The sequence below is a fragment of the Mustela erminea genome, chromosome 21, assembly GCF_009829155.1.
Source record: "Mustela erminea isolate mMusErm1 chromosome 21, mMusErm1.Pri, whole genome shotgun sequence".
Classification (NCBI taxonomy): domain Eukaryota; kingdom Metazoa; phylum Chordata; class Mammalia; order Carnivora; family Mustelidae; genus Mustela; species Mustela erminea.
In genome coordinates this window covers 3,525,619-3,544,556 of record NC_045634.1, presented here as the reverse complement: position 1 = coordinate 3,544,556, position 18,938 = coordinate 3,525,619, and the positions used below count along the sequence as shown (strand labels likewise).

Sequence of the window (18,938 nt, the reverse complement as noted above, 5' to 3'; positions counted from 1 at the left end):
AAATAACACAATAGCCATTGTATTTTCAAGTTTAAAAAAGTTCTGATGTAAATGAGCAGTTTCCAGAGGGCAGAGAACATACAACCTCTCCCCAGTGAAGGGCCTCCAAGTGGCCAGCGGCCATCAAGAGTCAATCCAGAGAGAGCCTCATTGAACTCGAGTCAGCAGCCACCGTGACGTTTTCAGCAAGGCCAAGGTTAGAGCCAAAAATGTCCTCTCCACACCTCACTTGAAGGCAGGCAGCACCCCCTCCCTGCCCCATCTCGCAGGGATGTCATAAGGATGAATTAAAGAAAAATATTTAAACTTATATAACACTTGGGACACCTGCACTAAAGGGAGAAAAAAAAAATCACTATTTCTACAGTATCCCGCAGACCTAAAGCAAGTGTGTCCTACTTTCAGCAAAACCAATATATGAAAAAAAATCCAGATTTTGAAAGACATATATCTCAGAACTAAGTTGTCCAACGCACAGAAAGAGTAAATTCTACATAGGTTCAGGTCTCTGTTTTATTCACCAGGTAATATCTGGTACCTAACTCCAGACCTGACACATGACACGTCCCCAAGAGGTATTTGTTGACTAAAAGAATTATTTCTATGACATAGCCAGCTCCACCAGCTCCATCAGTACACTTAATGAATTAAAAAATTTGTGAACATTCTGCTCAGATGTCCCATGCTTCAACATGCATGATGCCATAGGTAAGATACCCCTTGTAACCTGGCTCAGGCTGGGGACCACAGTGTCCTGTAAGACACACCTGCCCCTGGACCCACCACAGCCACTGCCCAGTGGCGGAGATCCTTCCTGGCATCTCCAGCCCCCATGTTCTAGGAGCATCCTGTGGGCAGGGCTCCTGGTTTCCTGGTGACAATCGTAAGGAAAGAGGGCAGCAGGCTCCAGTCTGGGTATGGCTTTGGTAGTGACGAGACACGTGGGTTGTCACCATCTCTGGCTCCCAGGAAGCTAATGGATTTCAAGGCTGAGAGCAAACCAGGGCAAGCTATCTGCTTTGCTTGCTGCTGGCTTCACCACACATCCGCTTCTGCATCCTAGCCTCTAAATGTGTGTTTTTATCTCCAAGACATTGGTTTCTTCTGTGTTGGTCAGGGAGGTAGGGAGAGAAGGATCCACATACGGCCTCCCAACAAGCTTCAGGGGAATCCACACCAGGCCTGATACCCAGAGAAATACTATGCGAATAGGACAAGCACCTGATCCATTCAGGTTACCAGATCTCCTGTTAAATTACTTTTATATTGTATTTATTATATAAAATATAATATATAATATATTATTTATATATATTAACATATTAATATATCAATGATATATAAATATTTTATGTTATCTATGTATTATTATTTATTATTACAAAAATTAATAAAGTCTCATTCTAAGATATCTGGAGCTGCAGAAGAAAATACAGAAAGGAAAAAAATCATCCATAATCTCACCATGTGGAGAGAATCTGTTAACATCTTCATGTACTACAGTCCTGTTTATGCTCATATGTATGTATTTCATTAGGCAGTTTAGAAAATATCAAACCTACGACTTGATGGGCATGGTGTCACGTCACTAACATGCTTCAGATATTTTTATTTGGCTGCCTACTACTCCACTGTATGGATGTACCATAACCTGTGTAACTAGTTCCCTGCTCTGGGGGAAAGTTGATTCCAGCGTTTCAGAAAAACGAGGAGCACCGCAGTGTACGCTCTCACACACACGTTTCCTCACATCTCCGATCATTTCCTCCAGATAAAATCTTAGAAGTAATTCGAAAGTACGGAACTCCCCAAAATCATGCCTACCAGGAAGGCTGCACCAATTACAGTTCTAATAATAGGACCTTATACTGTTCTATCATATCTACATGACACTGAGCAATGTCATTTTTAACCTTCAGTAATTTTATAGCTGGGAAAATGGCATCTCATCTCCATTTTAATTAGCACTTTTATTATTGTTATCATTGGCATTGCTATCAGTGGTAAGAGCTCAACAGGGCCTTACCTCACCACCACATGGCATCCTGGCAAGGTGGGCCCTCTCATCCTCCTGCTGCAGAGGGAGAAACTGAGGCCCAGCTGAATGACTTTGACAAGGTCAAACAGCTCACTTTCGGAGCCAGGATCCAAGCCTGACTCCAGAACCCCACCCGCCTAACTATTCTGCTGTTTGGATTAGTCACAGAGTTAAACATTTTTCTGTCTTTAGCCACCGTATTCCTCTTTCTCTGAACTCTAGTGGATTTATTTTTCTGTGTAGAAAAACAGCCCTCAGCATTTTGGATGTTTTGACACTACAGGCTTGTGCCAAGATTCACACATCACCCCCAACCCCTCCTTCCTCAGCCCAACCCGGCCACCCACCAATCTCCCCACATGTCAAGTGTGACACATCCAGTGTCTCCTCTCTACGTTGCAAAAAGTTTAAACCGACTTCACCTAAGCCCGCTTGAGATTACTCAGAACGCCCTGGAATTTAACTAAACCCAGACTGGGAAATATCCATTCACGGTCAAAAAAAAGTGATACTTCGTATCCACCGCGTGGGGCCAGACCGCATGGAAGGGGTTGAAGACGCAGCCCTGGCAAGGGCCCATGAGAAGTGCCCCCCCATGCAGAGACAGTAGTATCTCCCGGCAGACAGCTCCCATGTCAATGCCACGTTTAAATGCACGGGCCAGGCTGGTACCTGTCCACCACCGTCCCTCCTCAGACGCCCCCGCTCCAGACACACACACACACACACACACACACACACACACACACGTGTGAAATCCTCTCAGCGGATGAGAGGATTTCCCCAGAAGCTCTGCCACAGGCAGGTCGGAGAAACCCTCCTACCCTACAAACATCGCGCTGACAGCTGATAGGGAACTGGCTGGGGGGCGCCCTTCCTTGGGGGGCCACCTGCTTGGAAAGTTCTGCAGGGTCATAAACCAGCTTCGCGCCTGCCTCAGAGCTCACTGTGCAACTCGCAGCCTCGTTTGCTCGATTCGGCTCAGGTTAGGGAGATGGATGGGATTTTCCCACAAATCACTTGATTAGTGTGAGAAATCTATGTTCCTGCTGTTCTAAGCATTGCAGGGATTTTGGGTTCCCTTTAAATCTCTCTCAATATTATGCTTCTTGCAGCTCTCAGAGTTTCTTTCCCCAGATTTATTTTTTTCGAAGGCACTACACTATTTGGTAATTCTATACTGTTCCTCTCCGGTCCCTTGACCAGCAATATTTAGGAAGAAGCCTGGAGCTCTGAAGCCCAGAAACAGGTCTTCCAACCTTTCCACTAGCCATGTGGAGATGGCTACTGCAGCAGAAGCACAGGGAATCTGGGACCTGCCTGGCCCAGCCTGACCCATCCCTAGAGAGAAACCGCCCTCACGCCCACACCCCTGTCAGCCTGCATTCCCACAGATTCTGGCATCTTGCTCTATTATCAGCATTATGCTAGACACTTTATACCTAATACTCCACTTAATCCTTACAACAAATCTATGAGATGGTCTCATTTATTTAAAAACTGGGGAAATGAAAATTTGGAGCAGCCACACCGACGGTCAGAGCCAGGCGCATGGAGATAACTTAGGTTTGGACAAACTCTGGGTCCCTACACCTCTGCGTTTCCAAATTCTCTACTTCATCTCCAAAAGACCACCAGAAATAAAACGTGGAGAAGAGAGGAACGCATCGCCTTCCTTGGTCAGCCCTGAACAAACTCCTTTAGGGCATTGATCACTCCTGGAAACAACCTCGTTCCCTAAGTGAGCACAGGGTTTTGGACCCTTTGCCGTCCCAGAATAGTGCCCTCCCTGAAACCCGAATGGGCCCAGGGACAGTCACGTGTCCTGTACACGCCCGGTTTTGTACCCGGCTATGCCCCTTCCTGGGCTGCACGGGACAGTGCATCATGGTAAACCCGGTCCCTCGGCACGCTTTCTGAAGTCCCCGAGCACCCCCCACTCCCCTCAAGATGGGTTACCCACTCACAAGGCATAGTCTTGGAGGGAAGCGTCTGCCTTGCTTTCCGCTGGGTCTGTGATCTTAGACTGCTCTCTTTTCTAAAGTTCCCAAGTCAGTTTCCTTCCACCAAAGCTACTTGTTCCCTCACCTGTCTTCCTTGCTCTCTCCCTAGAGGCATCTAACTAGAACTAAGGAGGTGCTCTTTCTCTTTCTAGTTTCTGTGAACAGTCCCCACTTCCCAGACAATAGGGATTGCACCAGGAGGCGGCTTCTCTACCTCTCCCCTCACTGTCCTAAGGCATCTGAGAGGATGACACCAGCAGGTTCATCCCTCACCTTACCGGGTCCTCCCCACATTCAGATCAAGGACCTGGGGTAGGTCCCTTCTTTCCCCGGGACAGTCTTCACATAAAAATTAAGGGAGGGGACGCAAGGGTGGCTCAGTGGGTTAAAGCCTCTGCCTTCAGCGCAGGCCTTGATCCCAGTATTAAGCCCCTCATCGGGGGCTCTCTGCTCAGCAGGGAGCCTGCTTCCCCGCCCTCTTTCTCTGCCTGCCTCTCAGCCTACTTGGGATCTCTGTCAAATAAATAAATAAAATCTTAAAAAAAAAAATTAGAGGAATCCTCCTCTCATTCCCTCCTCTCTCCTGCCTCATAAAAAGATGTAAACAGTAAGTAAGACGTTTCAGATTTAAAAAAAAAGGCTTTAGCAGGAGAGAAAAAAAAAAAAAGTGCAGTGGGCCTCGCCTACCCCCCCCCAACCCCAGGCCAGTGGTCTCTCTCACCTCACATAACCGTCTGAACCGTCTGATTTCGGAGGAGTGATAGAATCTCCAGTCAGCAACTCTCTTTCCTCAAAATACAATTGTTAAAAAAAAAAAAAGTAACCATGCATAGTGGTGGATTTAACTAGACTTACCGTGGTGCTCATGTTGCAATATTTTCATACATTAAATCATTAGGTTGTACAGCTGAAACTAATATAATGTTACATGTCAATTATAGCTCAATTTAAAAAAAAAAAAAAAAAGCAGTACAAGAGCCACCTGGGTAGGCCACTCCAGGCCTGTGGGAATCTGAGACTCTTTGAGGAATCTAAATCCACACCCTCAACTTGGCCGTGTTAATTCAGTCTTAACTCTTCAGAATTTACAGAGCCCCCATGCTCTTCTGATAGCATCACCACAAACATTTTAATTTTGCTTTAGAGACTCACACCCTCTTCATTGTCTCTGGACAGCCGCACCTGCCCCAGTCCCCAATCAGGGGTGACCGAGGTCTCCTCCTCCCCACCCTGCCAACCCCGACAGCTCTTGATCTTCCTTCCCACAAGAGAGTCCCCACTCTGACCCCCACCCATCCCATCACACCCCCCATTCACCCACCTGACTACCTCTCCCTCCCCTGGCTGTCCACTCGGCCAGCCAGGCCACGCCCACCAGGGCACTGGATCCCAGCCCCCCCCCCCCAGGACTCCAGCAATTGTCACCCACATCACCTTTGTACACTTGAGTGGGTTGTTTCACCAGCACACACAGCCTGCTATTTCTCCCATTTTAAGCACACACACACACTCACGCCCCACTTCTCCATAGGTTGTCTCCAACCTGCTCCAACGAGGCCCTCACCTCACAGGCCTTCAGCTCACTGGCGACTTCCCTGCTACTGTTCTCAGTCCCCAGGACTTCACACAGGATGGGATCCCACGGATCAATCCCTCCTTGATAACGCCTCACTTAAGTTCTGAGGCAACCTTACCTCAGGGGCTGCTCCTTATCTGTCTCCTTTGCAGGTTCATCCTCCCTTTCCAGAACAAAGGTCACCACATAAGGCCCTGGAAGCCAGGGGCCTGATTGTGCAAATGAAGTTTCATTGAAGAGAGTCACATTCATTCATTTACCTGTTATCTGTGGCTGCTTTCCTGTTGCAACTGGCAAAGCAGACTCACGGCTGCAAAGACCATACAGACCAAGTTTAAAATATTTACTCTCTGACTCTTCAACAGGAAGTTCACCAATTCCTATTCTAGATCTTTAAGTATTGGGGTTCCCAGAATTCAGTCTCTCTAGCTCCTTTCTACACTCACTCTCAAGGTTACCTCATCTGGCCCCGTACCTTAAATATTATCAAGACACGAACAACTCCCAAGATTTTTCACTAGCATAGACTTCTTCTCTGAACCCTACACCCATAACCCAACCGACTAGCAGGCATTTCCTTTGGACGTCTAACATCTCCCCGAACAAAATTCTCACCTCCTGTGTTCCCCCAATTCGTCCCTTCCACGGACTTTTCTGTCTCATCCCAAATGCCTTGGAAATCATCTGTGAACCTTCTTTCTTTCAAACCCTACATTCAACCCATCACGAAATCTACCCTCGAAACATACCCAGACTCTGACTGTTCCTCACCTCCCCACCCCCACTACTACCACTAATCCAAGCCACCACCCTCTCTGGCCAGGGTCATTGCCTCCATACAGCTCTCCCATAACATGCTCCCAGGGCACACACCAGGCAGCCAGAGCAACCCCCTTAAATCATATACTATGTTATTCCTTTGCTCAAAACTTTCCAGGGGCTTGATGAAGCTCACCTTGGCCTCATGGCTACATCTAACCCTCCCCGCCACCACGTACCCCGGTATCTCCAGCTGCAGGACCTCCCCTGGCGTGCACTGCCCTTCCCTCAAACATCCTCAAGGGTCACCCTCCACGGCCCTGGGTCCCTGCTCTGGTGTTGCTTTGTCACTGAGACCCTCCTGGACACCCCCTCCCCACACACTCTCCCGGTTCCCTTGCTCTCCCTCATTTTTCCCCATTTTACCTCTCAGCCCTCCTACAAACTGACTTCTTTGTTTGCCATCTGTCTCCCCTCACTGGAATAGTATCTCGGGGAGGATGGAGGACTGGGTCAGTTTTGTCCACTAACTGTGTCCTAAAACCTTAGAGCTGTGACTGTCAATTCTCATTATTTTGAGCAATGAATAAGTGAACACGGAACATCTCAGAAGCTCACATCCCTGCTCAGGAAACTGAAGGATGAGAGAAAGAAGCCCATCATTTCCATCATGGTGAAATCAAAGAGCAGGGCCAGCCTCACCCTCTCCCAGCCCCACAGCCTGAGGCATGCCCCATGGACCTATCCCAGGGAATGGACAAGTTACTGGGTCCCCAGCGACAAGGGGCCTGCCAGCCAGCTGCTCCCCACACCTCTCTGCAGAGCCTTCTGGAAGCCAGGAGGAGGCAGATGGAGAAACAGACAAGGGGCTGCTCTGGAGGCAGAAGGACCCCCCCCCTCCTTTCCCTCTCCTAGACACCCAGGGCCATCAGGCCTGGAGCAGAAGTGGGGAGCCGGATGGGCAGCATAGCTGACAACACCAGGCTGTCACCCACCACTGCCAGCTGTGTGACCTGCACCTGCCTCGGGCTTCTCTTCAAAATGAAGCTGATGACCACAGCTTCAAAAATTTGAAAAGGGGAGCACCTGGGTGGCTCTATGGGAATGAAGCCTCTGCCTTCGGCTCAGGTCATGATCTCAGGGTCCTGAGATCGAGCCCTGCATGGGGCTCTCTGCTCAGCGGGGAGCCTGCTTCCCTCTCTCTCTCTGCCTGCCTCTCTGCCTACTTGTGATCTCTGTCTGTCAAAGAAATAAATAAAATCTTTAAGGAAAAAAAAAGAAAAATTTGAAAAAAAAGGAGAGTCTCAGACTCTTTTTCCTTTCTTATTTATGTCTCATCACACTTAAAAATCTACAATTTAGGAGCCCCTGGGTGACTCAGTCATTAAGCCTCTGCCTTCAGCTCCGGTCATGATCCCAGGGTCCTGGGATTGAGCCCAATGTTGGACTCCCTGCATCGCGGGAAGCCGGCTTCTCCCTCTCCTACTCCCCCTGCTTGTGTTCCCTCTGTTGCTGTCTCTCTCTCTGTCAAATAAATAAAAAAAAAAAATCTTTTTAAAAAAATCTACAATTTAGAAAGAGCTTCTGCTTCTGCTTCTTCACTGTGCTAGAAGTTGCTCCCTCGTTTCCAAACACCGCGCTTGAGTCACCCACCTCCTCCCCACTCTGCTCCCTTTCCTTTTCTTTTCCTTTTGGCTCATCATGTTTCCTTCCTCTTCTCATATTTTGAAAACCCTAAGTTTCCAGGCAGACAGGGGAGGGCTGGCAGACTTGGAACCGGCGAACTGCCCCTTCCTGTCTTCTGGAACCCCATAGGGCAATTTCATTTTCAGCAGGAGCAAAATCAAGAGAGACAGTGAGGAGGAGGGAGTGCACAGGAAAACTCCAACCCATTACCTCCTCTCTCCTGGTGGCACTGCCCGAGCTTATTACACAGGAGGGCTTCTGAAAAATCATAAAGCCTGGGTTGAGGGAAACGCACAGATCCTCTCCCCAACACCGCCTGACCAGCCACACGGCCCCTCAGGGGCCTCCAGCATCGCAGGCCGTTTCTTGGCTCCGGATCGCCACTCGCACCAAGAAGGGCCCTTCTCTGTCCCAAACGCTCTCATCCTCGGTTTCCTCATCCTCCGTGGGAGCCTCTCACGGGCACCCACCTTTCTGAGCACCCACTGGACTCAGGCTCACAAGAGGACTCAGCTGAATGCATTGTGATCTGGAAGTCCCTTCATGTCAACCACGTCACCAAATAACCATCAGAGCCACACAGGATGCTGTGGCCCACCCCTGTGGCACCCAGGACATGTAGCCAGCAAGAAGCCCTTGTCAGTTATGAGCAGGGCAGTGTCTGCGGACAGAAAATCTGGTTTGTGCCATGCTGGCTCTTCTGCCTGTTGCCCATACAAACCGAAGCAAGTGGCTTTGCCTTTCCAAGTCTCAATTTCCTCCCCCGCACCATGAGGAGAAAGACACTTGCCCCGTCCGCCTCTGAGGCCTGCAAATACAAAACATCATACAAATGTACATTATTATTAAAGTAAATAGGGCAGCAAATCAGCCACGTGGCCCACACCACTCCTCATCCAGCCCTATGTTTTAGCAGGCCTCTCCACTCTCCCCAGCTAAGCCTGTGAAAGCCCCAAGGATGTGCCCCTCAGAGCCGCCCCCTGCCCTGTTGAGGGAAAGTGCCTCGGAGAGCCTCCACACAGCCTGGGCACAAACCATGGAGCCAGGGAGCCGTGACTTGCACAGAGAGTGGGACTCTCGGGCTGCCCGGAGTTTATGCAACAAAGGAAAGCACCGGGGGGAAGCAAGAGTCGTCTGGAAAACCAGCCACAAATGAGGCACTCGGCAAGGAAGCCGAAGCAGGAGGGCACCGCTGGAGACCCTCGGCACCCAAAGTCACTCCTCTAAATGTGATAGCTGTCAGGAGCTGTCAGAGCAGTCACTCGGTCTTAATTAATAAGTGAATTAAGCAGAAGGCATGGCTTCTGGGAAGGAGGGGAGGGTGGCTCTGCACCTTCCTGCTGGAAACCTGCCAGCTATCCTCAATAGGACAAAAAGCTCTACAAAACCGCCCGCTCCAGACTGGGAGCAGGGGCTCAGACACCCAAGTTCCTTGTCCCCTGGCTCTGCCACTCACTAGATTTGGGACCCTGACCCTGACCGTGTCGTAGCCTCTCTGAGATTCAACTTCACTTAGGACATCTGCAGATGGGTGTGAAGTGTGCAAACACACCACCTAAAGGCGAAGCTGGGTCTGACCACTGAAAGGAACAAGGCTGGCGATGTGTGTGGAAGGGGGAGTAGGGGAGGAGGAAGGAGCAAGCCTGCCCAAGCCCCCCACCAGGGGTCACCCTTCCGGGCCAAGAGATCCCACACTCCCAACATCGGAAGCCGACTTTGGGCAGGGGAGCCCATGCTGCACTCACTGCCTTTGCGCATTTATCTGATCTCACCGAATGGACTGAGGTCACCTGGCCGGCTGCCTTATGACTTTTAGAGAGCCAGATGGAGCCGGACACTTGCTACATGTATAGACGTATAGTCCCCGCTCCAACACTTGTGGTTTGAATAACTGATTTTAAAAGAGCGCTTCTCTTCACTATAAGAAATTTGGAAAATATAGAAAAGTTTAATGGAAGAATCAGATGTTTCCTAAAACCCGACATCACCACCATTATCACTCTGATATATTGTATTCCATTCTATTTTTCATGACCTGTATGAATCTTTTTTTTTTACAAAATTGTATTTATACCCTGTTTACCTTTAGACCTTTATTGACTTAATATATATTATTAACATTTTCCCATATTCTTATGTATTATCCAATGTAACTTTAATAGCTTCCTTGATTTCCATTTTATGGATGAGCCGTATTAGATTTAATTAATCCCCCCATATAATGTTTTGTTACAATGAATAATGCTGAAAGGAATATCCTTGATTAGAACTATTTTGCACAGCTCTGATTATGTCCGTAGGATACGTTCCTAGAAGAGGAATTGCTTGCTGGTTTAGAGGGTATATTTTTGAGATATGTCTCCCGTGTTTGCAAATGATCTTCCCACCAGCTAAGTCTGCAAATGTCCACGATCCTGGCACTCATAACAACACAGGGTGTATCGTTTTCATTTTTGCTCGTCTGGCAGGTGGATAATGCTATCTTATTTCTAATGTACTCTTGTAATTATTAGAGAGGCTGGACACTTGTACGTCTTTTTCTGGACGTTTGCATTTCTTTTCTCTTTGTTTGAACTCCCCCTTCACATCCTTTGCCTACTCTTCTATCAAGGCACAGACTGATATTTTTAACAGTAGATGGGAAGAGATTTAGTTCATGGAGGTCTTTGCTGACCCTGTCCCTGTGTTTAACAATCCCTCCATTAAGGCATTAATGCTAATGTCTAGCTGATATCCTTTCCTTGTGGTTGAACCCATCCGCTCCCATCCTGTCTTCAGTGGGGGACACCACTCTCTTTCTCTCTCTCATCGACCCATGTGACCTTTCCTTGTCACCTGTCAGCTTCTCCTTCCGGGGATGAAAAACTCCTCTTCATTTTCACCTGACCAAGGACAAATTAGGGAGTCAAGGTATCACCCTGTGATGCTGTCCCCCCTCTTCTCCCATTGCCAGGGTCTTCCTTCCTCCCTCATCGCTGCTCACCTGGATGGCAGCAAATGACATCGGGACCAGCCCTTGAGCCCAGCCTCGCCTCTCCCAAACCTCACCCCACCCTCCATTCCACAACTCCCGTGTCCTCAGTGCAAATGGGACTGCCTTTTCCTGCCTAAAACCCTTCTGCTCCTCAGCATGGCCAGCTGGTCCTTCCCTACCTGGGTATACTCCCACCCCTTCTCCCTCCCGCACCCCAAAAACATACCTCATGTGCTCAGATACAGCAACACCCAAGTATTACTCAGACTGCTCTGACACACCGTGCTGTTTCATACTTTTGAGCCTTGCCAGCGTGGCTGCCCTCCTCCTCCCCCCCACCCCCCACCCCTGCATCCACCTGGTAGGATCCTACTTACTTCCCAAGTTCCTATTGGGTGTCACTCTCTCCGGGAGGCCTCCCCTGACCATGCCAAGTAAGGGTAAGCTGCCCATCTGTTTCCTCCAGCTTCTCTCTATGCACGTGGGTTCTTTCACCTTCCAGGAAAGGCACTGCAGCCCCTTGGCTTTCTGTCCTTTCTTGTGCTCTCCCCACCTCCCCCCGGCCTCCTGTCCCTTAGCTTCCCCAGCTCTCTCCACCCTTCAAAGCTGTCCCACCCCCCCGCCCCACACCCCCAGCAACCAGGCCTTTGGCGCCCACTTTGGTTCCTCAGACACACAGACAGCTTGGCTGCCTCAGAGGCCAATGGTCCTCCCTGGCAAGTTCCCACAGGACAAGGACCATGGCTATCCCGTTTCACACAGACTCCCCAGTGCCCGTCTCAGCACTGCGCACAGTGCACAGCATGCCTTTGTTAGCACAGAGACGTGCCTCTAGACACCCCCTTGCCACAGTGTGCGACATCCCTGGGGTCTCCCCGAAGGGTCCTCCCAGGGGGCTCCAAGCACACCCAACAGATCTGTCCGGCCAGTAATGAATCAAGTCTGGCTGGAAGGAATGTGGAATTTCAGCCCCACATCATAGAAGCTTCTCTCAGAAATGAGAATCTGAAGGCAACTCCAAATTTGGTTTTGTTTTTGTAACGGTAACTGATGATAGAAGGGCCTTATCTGGATCCTAGGCGTGCTGTGGACCCCTCCTTTCATTCGTCCGACCAGGAGCTAAAACTAGATGTCTCAAGTCCGTCAGCTCTGTGCGATTCAGATTGAATAATATTTTTCATATCCTCCTCCTGCTCCTCCTCCAACTGTACCCGGTCCCCTCTTTTCTGTTCCGGCGTCCGGCAGGCACTCCCCCAGCCCTGGCTTTGCAGCAGCCCTGCCCAGTCACCCACTCAGGGGAAGAGTTTGCTGCATGAATCAGGGAAGGTGGGGTTGAGTACACCGTGCACAGAAAGGGCACTCCATAAACTCTGCTTAACGGAGGGCAGGTGTCCCTGTCTCCACCGTCGGGTCAGAGAAAAATAAGGAGCCCAGAAAAAGTAAATGGTCTATTCAATTTGGAAGCACGTGAAAAAATGAGCTACAAAGCAAATAACATGGACGGAAAGGTTGGCGGACCTCGGTTTGGGTCCTGGCTCTGCTGTTGGGTCAGGGCATGAGGACATCAAAGCCTGCCCCCTCTCTGGGGCTCATTTGCCACATCTGGAAATGAAAGATTAGATTTGAAGAGAGAGCCTTGGGCAGCAGACAGGCTCTGCCAGTCAAGGCGGTACCTGGAGAGACGTGTAGGCTGGCCACACCCCTCCCTGCCTTGCCTTCCCGGGGACGCTGGCTCTCAGCCACTTTGACAGCCTCAGAGCAAAGGTGAGGTTCCTGAGAAACCACAAAGGGCCTCTGCCACTGCCCACCCCCTTCCTCCTCCAGCAAGGGCCAGGATCCCGGGACCAGACAGCCCCTCCTACAGTCTCCTCACAGCGCTCCGCCTCCTCCTCCAGCTGAATCTTCTGCTTATCCATTTCCTAAAGATCATCACGGAGGCTCCACAACCTTCCCTTTTTAACAACTCTTGCTGACGGAAAATTCTTCCTCATACCTAATCTAAGTCCATCTGCTGCAATTTCTGTCTATTTTCTCCGTTCAATCCTACTGGAGATGGAGAACAGCTGGTCGCCATCCTCCATCCGGCATCCCCTCCTAAACCAAAATCAGTTATTACATCACCCCTCAGCCTGTTCTTCCTGTGGCGGAGCAGCCACCATCCCTCTGACCTGCCCTCACAGATCCCAGCTCTGACAGCATCCCCGGGCGCTGTGGCCCGCATTAGAGCCCACGCCGCAAGCTCCAGGTCCCTCAGAAGCTCCACCATCCCCAGCTGGATCTAGGATTCTAGCAGCAACATCCAGAGAGAGCAACAGCACAGAAAGGGGATCCGTGAGAACGTCCGAGCCCCTAGCTCTATATATGAAGAAACTTGAGGTCAGAACAGGCAAAATAGGTGCAGTGCCCAAGGTCACGGCTGAGGGATCTGGTTCCGAGTGCTAGATGCCCAATATTCCCAGCGCAACCCCCGAGTGGCTGCAGCATGTCCTTGACCGGGCGAGAGCAGGACCAGCCTTCACTGAAAAACAAAGGTCCACAACTGCCCAGACACTCCCCGCCCAAACGCCACTTTCTGAACCCCGAGGCAGATGTCTGCGACTCCACTGTGAACAGCTTTGACTTCCATTAAGAACTCAAACACTTCTGTCAGTGGCAACACTCTTCACTATTTACACCTTAGTAAGAATAAGGAGATTTGATCCTTTCTAGCTCTGGAGAAAGAGGTTTAGGGGTCAGAAGGGAACAAAGAAGAAAGGGACTGGGAGAATGACAGGTGCATTTCACGGCTGGCTAATATGTCCAAGGTCAGTCCTACGAGTGGGTGTCAGGACAGCTGAGCAGCAGGGGTCCTGCTCGTAGGGTCCCTGGGCATCTAACAGGCCTGTGTTCAGAACCCTCCCCCCTGGCACTCTCGTGAGGGGTGCCCCCCCCAGGCGCTCTGGGGAGGTCTGCATGGAACAGAACGTGGTGAGGCATTGCCTCACAGCTCCTGCAGGGCAACTCCATAGGCATCCCAGAATTCTTGACTCCCCTTGGCTAACCATTCTAGAAGTGAGGTAAGCAGGGTGTCGAAAATTAAATCTCAACCTCTAGGCTGCCCTTAAGTGACAGGAAGGAAGAATCAGAAAGGAAGGAAGAAGGAGAAGTATATATCAGATTAAGTAAGATCGTTCAGTGTGCAATAGACCCAAGTGGGGAGGGAGGAAGGGGGCATGTGTGTGTAAGACAAAGTGAGTCCGGTGAAGTATTTATTAATAATTTGAGCTGCGAAATTTTCCCAAGAGTGAAGGGGGAAAATAACCCTGTGTGGTGAGGACATTTCAGAGCCTAGATTTCAAAACAGCTTTCACCCTGTGATGAAAAAAGAAACACCATTCTCCAATCTCTTCACCTTTCAGGTGTGAGGGGGATATTCCAGACTATTTCAAACCTCCAGACACACACCCCCAGAACAACTGGGGAGTTCAAGCATTCACTCAAGAGAAAAAAAGAAGACATCTCAACAGGACTCACAAAAACACCTAACACAATAAACGTGCTTATTTGATTTCCCCAAAAACCACAACATTAAATTTTAAAATAGAAGGACTAAAAGGCTCTTCTCGGATAAAAATGTCCATATGTTTTGAACCCTATTTTCAGGGGACAGTTTTCTTTAACAGCAAAATTGGCACAAAATGATGAGATCAAAGTAGGTTGGTGAAGAGATTATTTACTGAAGTGTTTATGATGGGAAGAGATGACAAGAAAAAGAACAGAAAAGTAAGGGAGGGACTTTTACTTCCCAGGTAAGTCACCCAGGGCTTGTGAAAGCAGAGACAGGCAATCCCCATTCAGCACAGCAGTTAAAAGAGAGAAAGCCTAGTTGCCCAACTGGGGAGAGGAGAAAATGCTAGATCGATGGCTGGTGCTTGCCAGGGTTCTGGCGAAAGCTACCATGTTCCGTGAAATGACGAATAACAAATTTAATTTTCCGAGCACCCATCAGTCCCTTCACACACAAACAGGCACCATGCTTCACAAGGAACCAATCAGCCTAACACCAGAGACTGAATTCTCCAAAGTGGATCCCAGCGGCGGGGCTGGATCCTGGATCGCATGCCCCATCCAAGGTGAAGTTGCACGGGTGGTGTTTTGCATTTCATCAATTATTCTTCAGCTCCCATTATGCTTTTTTTAGTCTAGAGTTGTTATTTTAACGATCTTTGTTCCAAATGAGGGACTACAAGGAAGAGGAATGAGGAGGAGGGAGAAGCCGAGGCAAGGGTTCCTCGTGTGTCCCACTTGCACTTCCCAACGCTCCCTCTGCTCCCTCCCCCAACCCTGCCTTTTTCCTCTCCCGGGCATGAGTCACCATTCAGGAGCTGGTTTAAAAGCCTTACTTTGAATGTCCTCTATCATGATAGAAATCTAGCAGATCAGCATCAATTGAAAGGACCCTCAATTTTCGCTACCAGTTTTTTGGTTTGAGGCACCTCTGAAACTCAAAAGCATTTTCTAGTTTTGTTACTGCCTTCTAGAAAACCAAACTGCCCCCCCTACATCCCCCCCCCACCTGCTGGGTGCCACCTCTCCTGAGCTCTCTGGGGGTCCCATGCCCTAGACAGACCACAGGGGAGAAGGTGTGTGGCCAAATTCACCCCAACAGCAGACAAAAGCTCCACGTCCACTCCAGGCTCCCAAACAAAAAGGCATAATTTTCAGGGCTGCAAGTTTGTTCTGTTTACTGTCAGACAACATGTGTGGAAGAGAAAGCTGACTGTATCTTGACCAAAAAAAAAGGTGAGGCAGCTGTTTTTTTTAATCATTGTGAGTAGATCTTCGACAATAAGGACTCCCCCCTGAAATAGCTTTCTAAAGGAGGTGCAGGACCTGTTGTGGCCGTTAAAGAAAAGAATTAAAAGCTGAAAGTGATTTGTGGAACTAGAGAAGGGTGCCTGTCATCCGCATTTCAGCAGGAAGGGTGTCATAGGGACAAGGGGTTGCAGAAGGATGTCTCTCCCAGAATATTCACTTCTTGCCAGGACTGGGACTTGAACTCCCCAGCTTCAGGACTAGGATAGAAATCAGGGTGAGGCAATTCACCTGACTTCCCTCAAAGCCCCGGGGGGCTTGTAAGATGGGTCCTGGACTGACAGCTCCAGAGTGTTCAAGCAGGTTTAGAAGCACACCTGGTGAAGGGCTGTAGGGCATTCAAGTAGGAGCTGCCTGCGCCAAAGCTGGCAGGAAGTTCAAGACCAAGCACATCACCTTTCTCTCCATGGGGACTTCGCTTCCTAGGACGCCTAGCTAACACCTCCCATATGCAGAAGCTCCAAGAAAGGAGTTTTCCCCAGACCCAAAAGTGGGTCTCAGAGCAAGTAAGGCCCTTGTGGTCCTGCAATTTAGAATGCATAAGGGTGTTTCGAGGCTGAACCAGCTGCTGACCGTGGCAAGCTTTTTGCTTGAAGAGCAATGATCAGAAATGGTGTGGATGGAGGTTCCTGCACCCTCCGGGGCACAGATGTACCTGCACACTTAAACAGAGGCAGCCTCTTACAGTCACTGGTGTGTTCTGCCCTGGACAGCTCTTCTCTGGTAAGGGTGTAACCTTCACAGGGGATACCATTTAGCTCCGTCCCCTTTATTTCAGGACACACCAAGCCCGGACAGTCTTCCAGTTTTCAGGAGCTAATCAATTAAGTAATTTCTTTTCCTCTGAGAACTGTTCCGTCGGTTTCTCACCAAGTTGGGTGGCACATAAATGCCCATCAGGTCAAACAGGACAGCCGCCCACACCCCGGGAAATTTCTTTTCCCACCAAGAAAAAAAAAATAAAAGAACGGAGACAGAGTGGGCAAAAGGATCGGAGGGAGGAAGGAAACAGAAGTTTGGGGAAGGACTCAAGTTGAAGGTCACATAGTTGGGGGAAGGCAGGTCAAGGTAATGGAAAGGGGGCAGACCCTCTGGCAGAAAACCCCACCAACCAACTATTTCTCAACATCAGCCTCCCACTGCTGGGTTTGCCAGGAAGCAGCACATCCAGGGGTCCAACTGCCTTCACCCAACAAACCCGAATTTACACCCCAACCGTGCAGTCACCCGAGCCCCAGCCTAGACCTATTTCCACAGACCTGAGTGCAGCGAATTGAGAGAGGAGTAAACAAAGCCAGTTGAGACAGCGCAGAAGTTTTCTAAATTGTCAGCTTGTTTTCATCCCAACAAAAGACGGTGAATTCCCACCTTTGTCGCGTTCTCTCCCCTAAACTTTTCTTTCTGCAATCCCTCTACATCTGCTACCCTGCCAGCCGCTGAGAATGGCCCCGCCGGGGGAGCAGCACCCCCCGGGACGCAGGCAGGAGTACCTTTTCCGCGGAGCGGAGGGGCGGGTGTCCAGAGGCTCGCTGCCCTGCCGAGCCGCGGAAGGATGCTGTCGGGATGGAGCACGCTGACGATTACGCGTCCCTGCCTCTGCGACCAGACCTTTCGGCAGCTCGGCCCAACTGTGCTAGCGATGCACTTAGCAATTATCTGCTGGCGCCGACGCCCCGCCCTCTGCTCCTGCGATTGGCTCTCGAGTCCCGGGCAGGACTGCATTGGTTTCAGCAGACCTCACTCATTGCTTTGGCTCCTACTATTATCTAAGCCATCAAAGGAAATAATTCCATGTTTCATTGACAACCTGTAAGGCTCTCCTCGGGGCCCGGGCTGGGGGCAGGACTGGGAGTCCAGTGGAGGGAGGAGGGGAGAGTAGAAAAAGTGGGGGCGGAGGGGAGGGGGAGAAGGAGAGCTCTCGAGAAGGGGTGGGGGGTGAGAGAGAGAGGGAGAGAGGGAGAGAGGGAGCTATCAAGCAATCAGATTCTTGCTCCAGCATTTTAACTTCCACAAAACAGAGCCCATAGCAACAATTTTCTGGCCTTATTTTTTCCCCCAACTGGTGAATGTTCCTGAGGGCAGAGAGAAATAGAACAGTGGGGTTTCTGCCTGTGTCGGGCTCTGGAAAGCAGAGCAAGGTAAGAGCTGAAGGAATGTAGTGATGTTTTTCCCGGGGCCACCCTGGAGGGCATGTGAAGGTCATTTTAGATTATTTGGGGGAACATATTAAGCGCCTTCACTGGACTTTGTCCATCAGTTCCTTCCCTCACGGGAAAGGAAGGAAGACAATCCTTCCCCAAAGGAAGACAATTTCCCTTTGCAGCCGATTCAGAGTCTCAGAAGAGCTGTTCTCCAAGTCAGTGCGAGTCTGGAATTCCTCACTGGTCTTGCTGGGAGGTCCAGAGAGACAGGCATTCCAGAACTCACCATTCTGTTGAACCCTCACCTTTGCTTATTCTGAGCTGGCTTCAACTAATGGTTTAGATTTACGACATCAGCCAAAGCAAGGGGAGGGAGGAGAACGAACTCAAGGGGTGGGGACAGCCTAAACGCTTTCTCTTCTTCAACAAAAATTCATAAACCTCAAGTTTTGGCCTATATTTCCTTTAATGTATTTTTTCACCATAGGCAAAGGACATTATTTGGTAGATGAATATTTTTAAGAAGAAAAAAGGAATTTAAAAGGGATCTCTTCAAGAAAGCTCTTAGAGTGTCAAGTTTCAGATGAGTTAGAAACGAAGCCTTCACCATTCTAGGATCTGTACATCTCTGAGCCTAGGCTGTAGTTTCAGTTCCTCCCCCCACCGTCTGCAAGCACAGTGACCCTTATCACCATCTGCATCCTCGGAACCAATTGGCTTGAGCCCCCCCGCGCCCCCCCCTACCTTGTGCAGTGAGCTTCTGCTTCGTGCGCACATGCCTGGCTTCCTAAATATATTACCAGCCCCACAAGGACAGAGACAGCATCATGTGTATCTTCATAACAACACAGTCACCACCTAACACCCAGTGAGTGGGATGACTAATAAAACCCAATTCAAAACAAAA

The 18,938-nt window shown here is 49.7% G+C and overlaps 1 protein-coding gene across 5 annotated transcripts in view; it reads right to left on the bottom strand.

The window, feature by feature from the left end:
• Positions 1-17,534, bottom strand: part of ZMAT4 (zinc finger matrin-type 4) — a 388,221-nt gene extending 370,687 nt beyond the window's left edge. For 4 of the 5 annotated variants that reach the window (XM_032329176.1, XM_032329175.1, XM_032329171.1 and 1 more), the window contains exon 1: positions 17,381-17,534. The gene's annotated coding sequence lies outside the window, so the exon portion shown is untranslated. Of the gene's footprint in view, positions 1-17,149; positions 17,266-17,380 lie in introns of those variants that run through there. The other variant, XM_032329174.1, reaches the window with a different exon arrangement.
• Positions 17,535-18,938: the final 1,404 nt, after the last annotated feature.